Source organism: Macrotis lagotis, chromosome 4 (genome assembly GCF_037893015.1).
Source record: "Macrotis lagotis isolate mMagLag1 chromosome 4, bilby.v1.9.chrom.fasta, whole genome shotgun sequence".
Classification (NCBI taxonomy): Eukaryota; Metazoa; Chordata; class Mammalia; order Peramelemorphia; family Peramelidae; genus Macrotis; species Macrotis lagotis.
The window spans coordinates 239,649,959-239,668,402 of NC_133661.1; positions in this window are offsets into that span (position 1 = coordinate 239,649,959).

The window sequence follows — 18,444 nt, forward strand, 5'->3', positions numbered from 1 at the left end:
TCAGGAAGAAACATGGGTCTCCCCAAGATAAGGGAAACCTGGGAAGGTTTGGGGGGGAAAGTAAAATGAACCAGAATTTGAAAATATTGAGTTCCAGACATCCAGAGGCTATTATACAAAGATCAGGACTGTATTTGGAATTCAGATTTGTAGAAATGATACTTGAGGGGCAGCTAGGTGCCGCAATGGGTCAGGAGTACCTCCGTTCAAATCCGGTCTCAGACACTTAGTAATTACCTAGCTGTGTGGCCTTGGGCAAGCCACTTAACCCCATTGCCTAGCAAAAAAAAAAAACCCCTAAAAAAATGATACTTGAATCCACAGGAGCAGGTGAGATCATCAAAGAAACATAAAGGAAGTGAAGGAAAAAAAAAGCCATGTGGCACACCCATGATAAGAGTATAGGTTAAGCAATAAACAGGTAAGTCAGAAAACCAGGAGTGAGAAGTATATAATCCAAAAAAGCAAAAAGATACTCACTAGGAATATGCAGTCATGATCAAGAGGATGGGACTGAGAAGAGACTCCCAAATTTATAAGCAAATAAATAATTGGTGATTTTAGAAATTTCAAAATCAATCAAGTCACATAGCAAGAGCTTAAGTGTTGAATCAGAGTGATAAAGGCAGAGTGATAAATGATTCTTTCTCAGAGTTACAATAAAAGAGAGAAAAGATATTGGATGGTACCTTGATTGATTAGCAGGATCCAGTGCAGGATTTTTCTGTTTGTTCATTTGAGCATTTGTTCTATTTAATGAACTTGAATTGAAAATATTTATAAGCAGTGAGGAAGGAGCCTTTAGGAAAGAAAATAAAGATGAAAGAAATAGGGAGAATGATGATTGGTTGAACTCTTGAAATGTAAGAGGAAATGGGAATAAGTGCATTAATAGTGAAAGTGGCTTTAGCAAGAGTTTCTTAGAGACAGGTAAAATTGCAAAGAAGAGAATGACAGAGAAATTTTGAGTTGCGGACTAGGGATAATGAAGATGCTAGTGACATAATCTTGATTTACATCATCTGTGTGAGGTGTGAAGATGAGAGTAGTGGAGGAAAGAGTAAAAAGCTTGGGGCAACCACTGAGAGTGACAGGATAGTCAATCAAGGAAAAACAAATCAAGGAAGAAAAAAGACTGCTGTATATTGATTAGGGAATGATTAAGATTATTATAATTTTAATTTGGAGTGGACTCAAATGATATTGCTGTAGATAGTGAGGTGGAGTGAAGTTTATGACTGGGGGAAGTTGATATTGATAAACTGAGAAGCCATGATTCCCAGAGAGTCCTCAATGTGTATGATTAAGCATAAATATTTCTTGAGTATTAGGGTAGTCATTTTACTGGTAAGGAGGGCTTAACATTTTAAGAAAGAGCATGACTTAAAGTCTGATAGTATGGAACTAGAGTGTTCTATGCAGAATTAATTTAAGAACAGCAAGAATTAAATCTACAACCTTGACTTTGTAAATATCACAGGGTAAGGTAAAAGAATTTTGGAACAAAGAAGCCCTGGTTTTAAGTTCCAGCTCAACCATTCACTATATGACCATAACTACTAAGTTATTTAACCTCTCTTAGTCTCAGTTTCCACATATATACAAATGTTTTCTCTCTCTCTCTCATTCTCATTTGATTCTCAAAATTAACTTATTAAACTGTTTTCTCAAGGAGCTATGTCTGGGGTGGTCTTACCAAGAAGTTGTATTTGAACAGCTAGATAGAGTGCTAGACCTGGAATTAAGAAAAATTGAGGGGTGGAGTTAAGATGGCAACAGGAAAAGAGCCTCTCTTAGGTGCTCTCCTTCAAAACTTATAAAATAAGTACTCTAACTAAATTTTCGAGAGACAGAACCCACAGAGGGATCCAGTGAGGCAGCTCTCCAGTATGGGGTTGGAGGGGCAGCCCGCCAAAGTGAAGGAACTTCAGCCTCCCATAGGCAGCTCCATGGCACCTGGGAGCCATGGCTCATGGCAGCGGTGGCAATTTCCTGAACTACACCCCGGGGAGCACTGGACACAACTTGGAAGATCATCAGGGGGCCTCTGCCAGAGCAAACACGTGAAATCCAGCCCCCAGGACATTCAGCAAGCAATGTGGCCACAGCAGCCCAGATCCAGGAAGCAGAAGCAGGCAAGTGGTAAGCAGGAGTCCCCAGGCAACTCAGCCTTGAGTACTCGGCCTAAATAGGGGAGTGGAGAGAGAATTCTGAGGTCTGTCCCCTGTCCCTGGAACAGGGCTCTGGGGCTCTGACCACATTTAGATCCTGATCACAGTCTAGACCCCCCATAGAACAGCAGCCCCCCCCTCACCTCAGCCCTGTGGCAGAGAGGGGCACTTGTAGTCATTCACAGATGAGGAGGGAAGACAGAGCTTCACAAACTGAGACCCTTGTGGGAGTGTGTCCCAATAATACTCAAAAGCTCAGGAAGCACCACAAGACCAGGCACAGGCTGGGGAAAATGAGTAAACAGAGAAAAAAGAAGAACACCATTGAGAAATACTTTGTCTATGATCCCAAGAAGGATCAAAACACTCAGTCTGAAGATGAGGAAGTCCAAGTTCCTGCATCTAAAGACTGCAAAAAAAATGGAAATTGGATTCAGGCTATGACAGAGCTCAAAAATTTTTTTGAAAATCAAGTGAAGGAGACAGAAGAAAAATTGGGGAAAGAAATGAGAGAAATGCAGGAAAAACATGAACAAGAAGTTAGCGGCTTAGTCAAGGAGATCCAAAAAAAAAAAAATGCTGAAGAAAATAGCATGTTAAAAACCAGCATAGGTCAAATGGAAGAAACACTTCAAAAAGTTATTGAGGAGAAGAATGCTTTAAAAAGCAGAACTGGACAGATGGAAGAAAGAAATAAGAAAGCTCTCTGAGAAAAACAAATCCTACAGATCTAGAATGGAGCTGAAGGAAGCTTCTAACTTTATGAGAAGTCAGGACACAATACTTCAACACCAAAAAAGTGAAAAATTAGAAAAAAAATTTGAAACATCTCATTGAAAAAACAACTGATCTGGAAAACAGATTCCAGAAAGATAATTTAAAAATTATTGGGATACCTGAAAGTCATGATCAAGAAAAGAGCCTTGACATCATTTTTAAATAATTCCTACAGGAAAATTGCCAAGATATCCTAGAAGCAGAGGGCAAAATAGAAATAGAGAGAATCCGCCAATCTCCCCTGGACAGAGATCAAAAAAAAAAAGAAAAAAACAACTCTCAGGAATATTATAGCCAAGTTCCAGAACTCCCAAGACCAAGAGAAAATATTACAAGCAGCCAGAAGAACACAATTCAAATATTGTGTTCAAATATTATGGAGCTGCAGTCAGAATCACACAGGACTTAGCAGCAACTCCATTAAAGGTTCATAGGGCTTGGAATATAATATTGTGGAATACAAAAGAGCTCGGAAAGCAACTGAGAATCAACTACCCAGAAAAACTGAATGTCCTCTTCCAGGGAAAAAGATAGACTTTCAATGAACCGGGGGAATTTCAAATGTTCCTGTTAAAATGGTCAGAGCTGAACAGAAATTTTGATCTTCAAATACAGGACTCAGGTGAAGCATAGAGTGTGGAGGATAAGGGTAAAATATGAGGGACTTAATGATGATGAACTACATGTATTCCTGCATAGAAAAAATGATACTGATAATACTCATAAGAAATTTCTCATTTAATAGAGCAAGTAGAAGGAGCTTTTACAGATGAAGCACAGGAGAGAACTGAACTTGAAGATATATAATATATTGTAAAAATGAAGTCAGTGGCTAAAAGGGAAATGTAATGGGAGTAAGAGAAAGAAGAGGTGGAATAGGCTAAGATATTTCATATAATAAGATTTTTTTTTTACAATGAGCTATTGCAATGATATGGAAGGGGGAAGGCAAGGGAGAATCAGGGAATGTTCACTCTCATCAGAGGTGGCTTGGAGAGGAAGCAGCATATATACTCAATGGGGTATAGACATCTAGAGTAAAAAGGAGAGAAGAGGGATGGGGGAAGGGGGTTGTGAGTGATGGAGCACAAGGTGGACCACAGGAGAAAGTGGTCAGATATAACACATTTTCTTTTTTACTTCTTGCAAGGGGCTGAGATTGGATGACCTGTCTGGGACAACAGGGCCAAGTGGTTTCTGGGCCTTAAGGGGTGGTCTGTGAACTCAGGGCCCCTTGGTCCCAGGGCCGGTGATCAGTCTGATGTGCCACTCAGTTACTCTACAGCACATTTCAGAAGAGGGAGAGAGTGAAAGGAGAAAGAAAATATAGTGTATGGTATTGGGGGAGTACAAATGGAGGGGTTTGCAATCAGCAATGCCAACAGTGGAAAAATATGGAAGTAGCTTTTGTGATGGATTTATCCTAAAGAATGTGATCTACCTGTGACAGAGTTGGTGGTGTTGGAACACAGAATGAAGCACAATTATCATTATCATCATCATCATCATCATCATCATCATTATTATTATTATTATTATTATTATTATTATTTGGGGGGCAAGGGGTTTGTGGAGCAGATGGGGTTGGGTTACTTGCCCAGGGTCACACAGCTGGGTGATTGTTGGGTGTCTGGGGCCAGATTTGAGCTCAGGTGCTCCTGACTCCAGGGCCGGTGCTACATCCACTATGCCACCCAGTTGCCCTTAAGATTACTAATTTTTTAATTTTAATTTTAATTTTTTTCCTCTTTCCTTTACTTTATTGCTCACGAAGGTCTATATTTTTGAGAGGAGGGGTATTATGTTTACTCTTAAACAAGAATATTTTAGTAATGTATAAAAATCATTTGTACAAAAATAAAATAAATGTAATTTTAAAAAAGAAAAAAAAGAAAAATTGACTTCAAATTTTCCCTCATTCATGTAGCAGTTATCTGATTCTGGTAAAAGGATTTAACCTCTGTTTCATCATCCTCATCTTTAAAATAGGAATAATGATAGAGCCTACCCCTTAGAGATGTTGTGAGAATGAAATGAGATATTTGTAAAGCACTTGGCAAACGTTGGGATGCATATGAATGCTAAACAACATATATATTTGTATGTATGTATATATGCATATATGTATGCATGAATAAATACATATATTATCTTTCTCTAAACAAATAAGCCATTGGTCAGAGGCAATTAGGTTGCCCAATGGATAGAGTGCTGAACTTGGTTTCAAACAAATCTGAACTCAAATTTAACCTCTGACATTTACCAGCCATGTGACCCTGAGCAACAGATTATCTCTGCCTCAGTTTCTTTATCTATCAAATGGGGATACTAATAGCACTTATCTCCCAGAATGGCTGTGAAAACAAAAAGAGCAAATCTTTCTATATAAATCTGAGCTATAATAATTATTACTGATTTTATTGTAATGGTAAAAAATGCTTAAAAATTATTAAATTCACCTAAGAATCCCTGTGTTTCTGAGAAAATTTAAGTCCAATCTGGTGACCTTTATTCAATTTGGATTATTTATTCATTAACCAGCTGAAAAGTCAAACAATAACATATGTCAATAGTATGTGTTTAAACAAGAAATGTCAAACCTTAGTTCCATAATCTTGTCTAGCATGTCAGATGAGTAAATAGACCTTTGGGATACATATTTATATATCATTAATCATTCAGATGGGGTAGGAAGTTGGAAGAAAGGAATGTCAATCTGACAACATGATCTGCCTCCTTCTTGAATGCTTCAGTTATTAAGTTCTGAGCTCAGTAAAATCACACAGCTATGGAAATGAAGGATTTCTTTATATGGTACTTTAAAAATAAATATAATAACTCAAAAAGACTTCAGAAAGTCAGTTTAGCAAAATTAAAAATTGTTCCCTATTTTGATTAACCCTACTTCTCTTAAAATTAAACCAAAAAATTAAAAACCTTCACTCTTATTCTTTCTAGAAAAAAAAAGAAGTTTAAAAATACTCCACTTTGAATAATATTTTGTGGGAAAAAAATTAAGTCTATCTGGTACCTTTAACAGAAAATGTGAGAGGGGGAAGAGAGAAAATTCTATATTTTGTGTTCATGAAAATGAGATGGAAGAGTTTCACTAAGAATTGATGAAACCAAAATCATAACCAACAGAGAACAGATGAAAAAAATTTCACTCCCTCCTTTCATTGGAGAAAAGAAAAGGGAATGGTGTATGTTTTTAGATACAGTTAATATATTTGACTATATTATTTTTCCATTGTTACAAGAGAAGACTCCCTGGGGTAAGGCGGTGTAGAAAAGAATGGAAAAATAAAAAATAGAGAACTTGGGGAAATAACAAGATCAGAGTCCACTGCATATTTGAATTTTTATCAGCATCTGAAACTAAAAAATGATGATAGATTATAGTCCTAGACTCATGGAACTAAGGCTATGTGAACAGGAAGTGAACACAGATGAAAAATAATAATAATATTAATAATATTTCATAACAATAATATGACATAACAATCAATCTCTATATGTTTGAATTCATGTAGACAAAAAATAAAATTTCTATTGTCAGTTCTCATCTGGCTGGCCTGCATCATTAAGTACAAAAAGGGTACAAATTAGGACACTGCAGATTAGAATGAAGAGTGTGGCAAGAATGCTCAACTGGCACAGTAAAAAAAAATTTGAGGATAAAGTCTCATAAAAAAACTGAGCATGTCCTTGAAATCTTGTCTGCTAAGAGAAGTGAATAGAACTTATAGACTGGAATTGTGATTCCACTAAAAGGAGGGACTTCCGGGAGAGGAATGCATACCAATGCAGGCTAACTTTTCTACATCTTCCAATCTTGTTTATATGACTTGTCTAGGATCATATAGTATGGTCAGAAGCAATCTGGGCTAGCTAGAGCTGCTTGGTGAATACTGATACCTCTTCCCCCAAATAGTAGAGAAGATTGCTGAGTTAATTTTATTTGGAATCTCTGCTGATCTGCATATGAAGAAAGAGTCCTCAGTACCTGTCCTCTTCACATCTGACTTGTGACAAGTAAAAAGCAAGTAAAAGTCGAGTTTATCTGTTCTTTAAAGTAACAGATAAAATTGGCTCAATAGCACACTCACTCTTCTAATGCTCTGGGGAGGAAGAGAGAAATATTGCTTATTGCTGTGAGATGAAAGAATGATTAGTCTTTCACTAGCCATCTTTTGGAGTTCTCTAATCTTCTCATTGCAATGGTCTAAAAGTCTATGCTTAACCAACAACTTAGTCTGGGGTTTTCCTTAAATAGATACAACCCGTAGGCCATGGTCTAATATCCAAGCTACCTGGAAAGGTTCCAGAGAATTAACATTTAAATTACCAAGCAGGGAGTTTTGCCTTCATAAACAAGACTTGAACATTTGAGGCTGTTTCCAGAGATAGCTTTGCAATCTTTGTAAGAGAGGATTCTCTTAGCCTGAAGGAGAATCATCTTATAAACCACCCAGCAATATTGTGTGCTAAGAAACCTCTAGACTGGGAGTCAAGTGACCCTTGTTCTCCTCCTAGCTTTGTCATTGCAATCTTGAGACTGAAAAAGGCTCAAAAGGATGATATCTTAGATATCAACTAGCATTTCTTCTTAGCCTCTTTGTAACCCAATCAAGTAATGAATATGATTAAACACCTACAAACTGCCAGGAATTGTACCAAATGCTGGTGATGCAAAAAAAGGCAAAGGACAAGCTCTCTCTTCAAGGAGTTTACAGTCTAATCCTCCTATGAAAAAATAAATGTCCTATAATCTGGAATTTGGATCAGGGAGGAAAAGATTTAAGAAATGGGATAATATTCTATCAGAAACCAGGAGGAATGGAAATTCATGTAATCCTGAAAGGATTTGCATGAACTGATGCTGAGTGATATAAGCAGAGCCAGAAAAACATTATACACCCTAACAGCAACATGGGGGTGATGATCAACCTTGATGGATTTGCTCTTTCTATCAGTGCAACAATCAGGGACAATTTGGGGCTATCTGCAATGTAGAATACCATCTATATCCAGAGAAAGAATTGTGGAATGTGAACGAAGACCAATGATTATTACCTTCAATTTAGAAAAAAGAAAGTTATCTTATTGTGTAATTTTGCTATCTCTTATACTTTACTTTTCTTCTTTAAGGATATGATTTCTCTCTCTCATCACATTCAATTTAGATCAGTTTATGCCATGGAAACAATGTAAAGATTAACAGACTGCCTTCTGGGGGGGGGGGAGAAGCAAGAATAGGGGAAAATTGTAAAACTCAAAATAAATAAAATATTTCTTAAAAAAAGAAAGAAATGGGGGCAGCTAGGTGGCAAAATGGATGGAACACCGGCCCTGGAGTCAGGAGTACCTGAGTTCAAATCCAACCTCAGACCCTTAATAATTACCTAGCTGTGTGACCTTGGGCAAGCCACTTACCCCTGTTTGCCTTGCAAAAAAAAAAGAAAAGAAATGGAATAATATCCTGTGATGTCTGCTAAAGTATTACATGGTATGATAGCATGAACCTGGGATTCTACAATGCAGTAAAAAGCAACAATAATGAAACAGAACCTGAAGGGAAACTTCTTTTTAGAGTTAAAGTTTGCAGAGGAAAGAATAATGGATTTGGAGTCAGATGACCTAGATCTAAATTCTGCCTTAGTACTTTCTACCTATGTGACTTTTGGAAAAAGTATCCAGTCTCTCTGGATCTCATTTTCCTCATCTATATAATGAAAAGACTAGACTAGATTGACTGAGCTCCTTGCAATTCTCAACCTATGTGATTTTTGTGACATTCTTTGTAGAGGAGGATGACTAAGTTTCCAGAAGACCCTAAAAAGGGGGAGAGGCAAAATGTTTATCTGCTTACAGTAGCAATAAGAAATTATAATACAAGTAAATGCAAAACTAGGGGAAAGAATCCTGAGTTGTCCTCCAAAACGTAGAATTATCAGAACCAGTTATAAAAGAATTCAAGTGGAACAAATAGCTTATCACATTCAGTAATCAGGAAGATCCAATGAACTTTTAACAGAGGTTGTAAGGTAGTCATCTCACCCACCTAATCTTTCATGGTCTAATCCTATAAGAGGTTTGCTTTTCAGTTCCCTCACCTCCAACCTTTTCCTGAATGAAAGGCAACTCTGTGTGGACAAGGGAGGACACTGAAAGAGTTAGATGGTATTATATCCTATGTAGCTCCTTTTAATTCTAAAAATATAAAGAATACTTTAATTGTGAGGTTATCATTATGGTTACCATTTTTTCTACAAATTAATCTTGTTTTGGTCAGTGCCTCTGAGAGAATGATTCAGGAGACTGAAGCAAATGCATCTCTTTCTAGAATCTTAAGAAAACCTCACCTTCAAACCAAGTCTTCACGCCTTCATCTAAGTCATAACAAAGCATCTTTAAAGGCTTCTGGTGAAGACAAGGGAAAGGAAGGAAGGAAGGAAGGAAGGAAGGAAGGAAGGAAGGAAGGAAGGAAGGAAGGAAGGAAGGAAGGAAGGAAGGAAGGAAGGAAGGAAAGGAGGGAAGGAAGGAAGGAAGGAAGGAAGGAAGGAAGGAAGGAAGGAAGGAAGGAAGGAAGGAAGGAAGGAAGGAAGGAAGGAAGGAAAGGAGGGAGGGAGGGAGGGAGATAAAGAAGGAAGAAAAACAGAGAGAGAAAGAAAAAATACAGAGAGAGAGAGCAGTACAGACTGAGAGAGAGAGAGCAGTACAGACTGAGAGAGAGAGAGAGAGAGAGAGAGAGAGAGAGAGAGAGAGAGCAGTACAGACTAAGAAACTACAAATCAAAATGAAGGGTGTGGCAAGAATGTTCAACTAGAGCAATAAAAAAAAACATTTGGGGACAAATTCTCATGAAAAAATGTGCACCTAACTTGAAATCTTGTCTCTTGTCTGTTAGAGAAGGTGAATAGGGCTTAGAGACTAGAATTGTGTTTCCACTGGCAGGAGGGACTTGCAGGTGAAGAAAGACCTAATAATACAGGCTGACTTTTCTACAACTTCCGACCTTGTCTAGGATCACACAGTATGGTCAGAGGCACACTTTGAAACCAAGTCTTTTGGACTTCAAAGCCATTTCTCTATCCATTATGTCAAAATGTTTCACATTAATAATACCACATAGCATGCCCATCTGTCTAACATTCTTGGATATGATTGATCCATTTATTTTCTTGACAAAATCACGAATCATTGACATATTAGAGTGTATGTTACAGACCTCTAGACTATAAGTTCTATAATGACGGGGACTTTGTTTTATCTGTACTTGGAATTTCACCCAATGCCAAAATATATAATAATTTCAAAATATATCACTGAGGAATTGAATTGAATTTGCAGAGAATATTTTAGTCATCTCCACAGTCTCATTTTAGTACACTGAATGAATACAATATTTGTTAGCTATTTAAAGATGCAATCCACAGGAAGTTAATATTTAGTGTTCAGATGGCACCATACTGGTGCTAATTAAACTATACCAATCATATGCAATAAGATTTTCATTAAATAACAATAATATTCATTATAGCAGAGTTATCCTGAGGGTATAGAAAATTAAAGTAATTACCCTAGGTCCTATGCTATTCACCCTATTTCATCCCTGCATAACTAACAAGTAATTCAATGAATAAGGCATCTTTAAAAAAGCCTTGGATTTGACATGTAACTACCCCTGAAACTATCACCAAGGCAACAGGGGGTAGAATTGTCCTTCCCCATTCTGATGTATTCTTCACAAGATATATTTTAGCATCTTAGAGGAAAATGTTATGTATTGGAAATAGGACATGATAAGGAATCAACATAGTGCTAGTCATGGTTCTGTTCAGCTGGATGTATGGTTTTGGAAACAGATGCTAATAGGATGGAATCAAACTCAGAAGTGATTCCCAAGCCACCACCAAGATCAGGAGAATGACTAAGTAGAATGAAAATAAAGACAATAGCAGAAACTGTCAGTGGGAGCCCACTATTCCATGGTAGGTACCTGACCTACTAGCTAGTAGGAACTAACAGTGAGCTAGAGCATACAAAGAAAAATGAAGACCCCTGAGGGAAGACATGTACTGAAGGAATATGAATTCTGATACTATTCTGTTTAGCTGCAGGGGATAAGAAAAATGACAGTGCACAAACACATTGAATGAAATTACTGATCTCCCACTGGTGATAGAAGTAGCTAATTGTATAGCTCATCTTTTGTGCATCAATTCAGTCTGATTAGAAATATGGATCGGTTTCTAGGGTAGGAGTGGAAATTAACAGCTTCGCACAGTTTTCATTTTTGAATCTGAGATGCCTCAGCAACTCTCAAAAAGCAAAGCAGTTAATTTTTTTCAATGAACTCTGTCAGCACTTGCAGATTTATAGTAACAAAAAATGGCTTGGTATGGCTCACATGTGTCCTTTCATCCCATATCTTTTAAATAGTGCATAAAAGTTTATAAAATCTAAAGTTACTAGAGGCCTGACAACCATTATACAAATCAGTATTAACTGGAAAAAAGACTGCTTTTGTTGCACAGGTAAATTTTTTTGTTGTGCCCACCATGAAGCAAAAGAAGATAGAGAGTCCAATTATGGAAGATGAGGAATGCAGTTCTCAGGTTCAACCAAAAGGATCTTATTCAATGCTCTGATCTTCTCTGTCCTACAATTTGTGGGTCAGGAAGGCATCAACTGTCACCAATGGCCCTAACGAAGTCATATCATCAATTGGTCTTTTTCTTTCAGACTGAATTCTCCAATTTATAAAAAGCTGAGTACAGTGCAGTTTCTGGACAAGCATTTGGGGAGCTGGCCTTTTTTACTGAAAAAACTGACTGAAGAACAAAAGAGACAAGAAAGGTGTCTTTTCAGTGGTGGACAATCCCGTTGTTAGTTTCTCTGTACTGTAAGCCAGTATGACTTCTCAAAGTAGAAGTAGGAGTTTAGACAATATATTATTTAAATATGTTATGAAGGATAAAAACATATTTGTAACTTTGCATACTTTTTGCTGATATTTATGCTATTGAGGGTTTGAAGGAGACAAGGAGGAGTAGAACTAGATAGATGACCTTGTCCTGCATAGTTGAAATTGAAAATGTCCATATTTGGGGTTTTTTTAGGTTTGTTTTTTGCAAGGCAAATGGGGTTAAGTGGCTTGCCCAAGGCCACACAACTAGGTAAATATTAAGCTTCTGAGACCGGATTTGAACCCAGGTACTCCTGACTCCAAGTCCTGTGCTCTAGCCACCCTATTTATTTTGATATATACCAGTTCACTCATTTTGCTAGACACTTTCTCAAATCACTCTCAGTATTCCTTACTATGATATGCAGCTAAACACACTCCTTTCAAGCATTGAGTCAGTTAATCAATTAGTCATCAAATTTAAAATAACAAGATTATTTGACCTTTTTTCTCTCTTGAGAACTCATCTTGGTTATTCACTAGATGTGAAAAAGCCTGAACACCTATGAAAGAATGAACTAGGTGCAATGAGAAGTTTGTTTTGATTGGTTGGGTGATAAAGGGCTTATATAAAACCAGACAACTAATCTGGAATTAGAGACTCAAGCATTTAGCAACCTCAAATAGAAGCTTCTAGTCAAGTCCTTGAGAAAGAATAATGAAGGAGGAGGGAAAAGGTGGAATTCAGGATTCCATCAGATTCTAATAGTATCCCTAAAATAATAAAGACTGAAAGTCTGTTTCAAGACTCAACAAGAGATTCAGCAGAGTAGTCACATAATGCTCAATGAAAACTTCTTAAACACCCAATGGAGGGAACTAGACTATTTAAGGTACACCTTTGCCATGTGTGTTCACTAAATCAAAGTGCATTTTCTCCCAAAATCTATATGCACCGATGAGAGAGAATGCTACAGACTTGAGGCAGAGAGTATGTTTTGTACCAATTATAAAACCTTAGTAAATCCCCTTTATAAAAATTAGCTGTCTAGATGACTAATTGATTTAAACTAGAAATCATGAATAGAAGCAACCCATAGGGACTTTGTAATCACAGCCTTGGAAAGATAATCCTCCCCAGTTTCCCAAAATTTACTCTAGAGAGTTCTTATAGAAAAAGAAGTAGCTGCCCTTTAGTTAAACAATCTGATGATCTAAGGTTGAAAATGTCTCATAGAGGGGAGGCTAGGTGGAGCAGTGCATAGAGCCCCGGCCCTGGAGTCAGGAGTACCTGGGTTCAAACCTGTCCTCAGACACTTTTATTTGCCTAGTTGTGTGGCCTTGGCCAAGCCACTTAACCCCATTTGCCTTGCAAAAAGAAAAAAAAAACTTAAAAAAAGTTTCATAAAGTCACACTGCAATCCTATCACTCCCAATTCATTCTTATCCTCTTTCTAGGCATTTTTTGATCAAACTATAACAGTTTTTAAAGTACAAAGGCTAACTCTCTGTACACTTTCATTCTTTTGTTACTCCCTAGGCTAGTCTCTTTAAGTTTCAAAGACAAAGCAATCAATGGACACAAAGAAATAAAGTCAACTGTGCTCCATTCCTACAGTGTACTCAGATAGTGACACTATCCCAGCTCTAAGTCCTAACTTCCTGCTTGTATAGGTAGAAGGAGGATCAGGGCAAATCTACCTGAAAAAACTTCAGAAAGGGAATTGTTTAGTTGGAGGAGGAACAAAAGTTACCTCCATCTTTCTATCCACTGTTTCTATCACACAGCCACAGTTTTTGAGCATCCAAGCCTCAACTCAAAAGAACTAGACACGATTCACACACATTATAGGAGATAAAATAAGATTCCTAGCCTTTCATCACCTCTCTTTTCCTTGGTGTTCACACTGAGTATGGTGAATAGAGATCTGAGTTTGGAGTCAAATCCTACCTCTGACAGATACTGGATATGTGCCTCAATCCTTTAAACTGTTGATGTTCTAGGTCAGAGGTGTCAAACACACATTAGGCCCTCAACATTTCTGAGACTTTAATCAGCTAGAATGAGATTAAAGTATAAATTGGAAATATTTAGCAAAATATGTAAACACACAATAATACATTACATTTTAAAAGTAAGTGAATACTTTGTTCATAGGATTCTCTATGTATGAATAAGTGGCCCCTTTTCTGTCTGAGTTTGACAGCATTGCTCTAGGTGATTCTTTGCTATTGTACACTGCACAGACAGTATTGTTTTGTATTGGTAGGAGTTTCTTGATTTTAGTGTTCCCATTACCAATGAAATTACAAATTCAATCTCCATCCCTGGGGATGGTAAGATTATAAATTAGCCCAAACCTTGTACAAAGACTTATGTTCACCAGCTCTACACTGGTTGTAGCAGTCACTCATTCATCCTTTTATTTTCCCATATGCACCCCCTGAAATCACTTTCACATTATATTGAATCTCAGTCCCATTATCTCACTCCTTTCACAATCTCTCAGTCATTACTCAACCACCATGTTTCAGATATCTACCTAAGGGCTTTCTCACTGAACCACCAGCATCTCATTATATTATTCATCTTCTCAACATACTGATTCAATCATTCTGACCACAAACACTAACTTTCTGTTCACAATTTCTTCTTTCACTAATCCCAGGACAGTCTTTCAGCCTCCAGTACCAGATCTGAAACTACTTAATAGTGCTCTTAAAGAGATCCAAAGAATCCTGGAAAGCTACATGGACCATAGTCTAAAGCCTGCAGAATTTTTCTTCTTTCCCTCTTGAACCCCAACTTCTGATACAAAATGGTACAAAAGTAGGGAATCTGATTACCTAGTGGGTCGCCACATGTGTCTGGGACCTTTTTATTGTGTATGTCCCTGAGAACAGTCTCATGTGGAAGTCATTACTATAAGCTTCTGGGGATTTGAGGCAATGATAAGTTGGTATCACAGATCAACAAAGGTTATATTACTTTTTTTAAGGTTTTTGCAAGGCAAATGGGGTTAAGTAGCTTACCCAAGGCCACACAGCTAGGTTATTAAGTGTCTGAGGCCAGATTTGAACTCAAGTACTCCTGACTCCAGGACCAGTGCTCTATACACTGTGCCACCTAGCACAGAATCTGAAAGTTATATTACTTACAAAATATTATGTACCTATCTTTTTCCATTAAGTAAGACTATACCAGAGGTTTAAGATTCTGACAGAAATTTGGAGTACACTTACAATTAGATGTGTATTCTCCCCTTGCTCAAAACAATGTTGACCTAATTGTGAATCACATGAGCATAGGGGGATTGTAATACAAAGAGGAACCTGGAACACGTCAGCCAAATATGCTTTAAGTTTCCTCATTTACAGGCAGTGCATTATCCTTTCCAAGTGTCCAACAGTTACCTATCCTTTTTTCAAATCTCACTTCTTTAATAAATTCTTCCCAAATAATCTAATCCAAAACAATCTCTGTCCTTTAACATCTTGCAGTATGTATTGTCTCTGACACATATTTCAAAATCATATTACCTTATGTGGTTTTATGCTTCAAATGTGCGTGCTCTTTCTCTGCTGTGAGAAGCAGTCTGTGTTCCAGTGTCAACATTCAACTGAAACCTTCTCCAAAGTAATCATTTAGTTGTCAAAAATGACCCCAAAAGCATTTGACAATACTGATCATTTTCTTCTTCTAAGTATTCTTTCCTCTCCAGATTTTTATGATATTATTTTTTATTTATGATATAAATGGTTTGCTTATTTGTCTGACTGATTTTTCTCAATTCATTTTGCTGAGTTTTTTTTTTTTTAATCCATGACTTGCCATCTATTTGTGGGTCCTCCATGCCTCAGTCCTCGGACACATTCATTTTTTTGCTCTGTGCTATAGAGGTTGACAAACCAGAGCCCACAGGCCAAATCCTGAATTCCACTCATTTATTTTTTTATTTCTTTAAAGAAAGATTTTATTTATTTTGAGTTTTACAATTTTTCCCCCATTCTTGCTTCCCTCCCCCCAGTCCCCACAGAAGGCATTCTGTTAGTCTTTACATTGGTTCTATGTTATAAATAGATCCTAGCTGAATGTGATGACAGAGAAATCATATCCTTAAGGAAGAAAAATAAAGTATGAGATAGTAAAATTACATAATAATAATAATATAATACTATAACGCATTTTTTCTAATTTGATGGTAATAGTCTTTGGTCTTTGTTTGAAGTCCATAATTCTTTCTCTAGATACAGATGGTATTCTCCATTGCAGATAGTCCAAAATTGTCCCTGGTTGTTGCACTGAAGAAATGAGCAAGTCCATCAGGGTAGATCATTACCCCATGCTGCTGTTAGAGTGTACAATGGTTTTCTGGTTCTGCTTATCTTACTCAGCATCAATTCATGCAAATCTTTCCAGGCTTTCCTGAGTTCCCATCCCTCCTGGTTTCTAATAGAACAATAATGTACTATGACATACATATGCCATAGTTTGTTAACCCATTCCCCAATTGAAAGACATTCACTTAATTTCCAAATTTTTGCCATCACAAACAGGGCTGCTATAAATATTTTTATATGAGTGATGTTTTTAGCTTTTTTTCATCATCTCTTCAGGGTATAGACCCAGTAGTGGTATTGCTGGGTCAAAGAGTATGCACATTTTTGTTGCCCTTTGGGCGTAATTCCAAATTGCTCTGCAGAAAGATTGGATGAGTTCACAGCTCCACCAACAATGTAATAGAGTCCCAGATTTCCTGCATCCCTTCCAACATTGATCATTGTCCTTTCTGGTCATATTGGCCAGTCTGAGAGGTATGAGGTGGTATCTCAGAGATACTTTAATTTGCATTTCTCTAATAAGTAATAATTTGGAGCAATTTTTATATGACTATAGATTATTTTGATTTCCTCAGCTGCATATCCTTTGTCCATTTGTCAATTGGAGAAAGGCTTGTTGTTTTTAAAATTTTACTCAGTTCTCTGTATATTTTAGAAATAAGTCTTTTGTCAGAAATAGCAGTTGCAAAAATTGTTTCCCAATTTACTATATTTCTTTTGATCTTGGTTACAGTGGTTTTGTCTGTGCAAAAGCTTTTTAATTTAATGTAATTAAAATTATCTATTTTGTTTTTAATGATGTTCTCCCTCTCTTCCTGAATCATAAACTGCTTCTCTTTCCATAGATCTGACAGGTAAACTATTCCTTATCTTCTAATTTGTTTATAGTATTGTTTTTTATGTCTAAATCATGTATCCATTTGGATCTTATCTTGGTAGAGGGTGAAAGGTGTTGGTCTAATCTAAGTTTCTTCCATACTAACTTCCAATTTTCCCAATGGTTTTTATTGAAGAGAGAGTTTTTATCCCAATAGCTGGATCTTATTATTGCACCTAGTCTATTCCACTGACCCATGACTCTATTTCCAAACAGTTTTGAGGACCAGTGCTTAATAATATAATTTTAGGACTGGTAAGGCTAAGCCACCTACTTTTTTCATCAAATCCCTGGAAATTCTTGACTTTTTATTTCTCCATATAAATTTACTTACAACTTTTTGTAACACATTAAAGTAATTTTTTGGAATTTTGATTAGTAGGGTGCTAAACAAGTAGTTTAGTTTTGGTAGAATTGTCATTTTTATTATATTAGCTCAACCTATCCATGAACAGTTGATGTTTGCCTGGGTATTTAAATCTGATTTTATTTGCATGAGAAGAGTTTTGTAATTGCTTTCAAAAAGTATTTGCATGTGCCTTGGCAGGTAGACTCCCAGGTATTTTATTTTGTCTGAGGTTACTTTGAATAGGATGTCCCTTTCTAGCTCTTTCTGCTATATCTTGCTAGTCATATATAGAAATGTTGAGGATTTGTGAGGGTTTATTTTATATTCTGCTACTTTGCTAAATTTGCTAATTATTTCTAGTAGTTTTTTTAGATGACTTTTTGGGATTCTCTAGGTATACCATCATGTCATCTGCAAAGAGTGAGAGTTTTGTCTCCTCCTTCCCTATTCTAATTCCTTCAATTACTTTTTCTTATCTTATCACTGAGATTAACATTTCTAATATGATATTGAATAGTAGTGGTTATAATGGGCAACCTTGTTTCACCCCTGATCTTACTGGGAATGCCTCAAGCCTATCCCCATTGCATATAATGCTTGTTGATGGTTTAAGATAGATACTGCTTATTATTCTAAGGAGAAAACCATTTATTCCTAAACTCTCTAGTATTTTTAGTAGGAATGGGTACTGTATTTTATCAAAAGCTTTTTCAGCATCTATTGATATGATCATATGATTTCTGATAGGTATGTTATTGATATAATTAATTATACTAACAGTTTTCCTAATATTGAACCAACCCTACATTCCTGGGATGAATCCTACTTGATCATAATGTATTATCCTAGTGATAACTTCTTGTAATAGTTTTGCTAAGATTTTATTTAAGATTTTTGCATCTAAATTCATCAGGGAGATAGGTCTATAATTGTTTTCTCTGTTTTAACACTTCCTGCTTTAGGTATCAGCACCATATTGATGTCATAGAAAGAGTTAGGCAGAGTTCCATCTTCACTT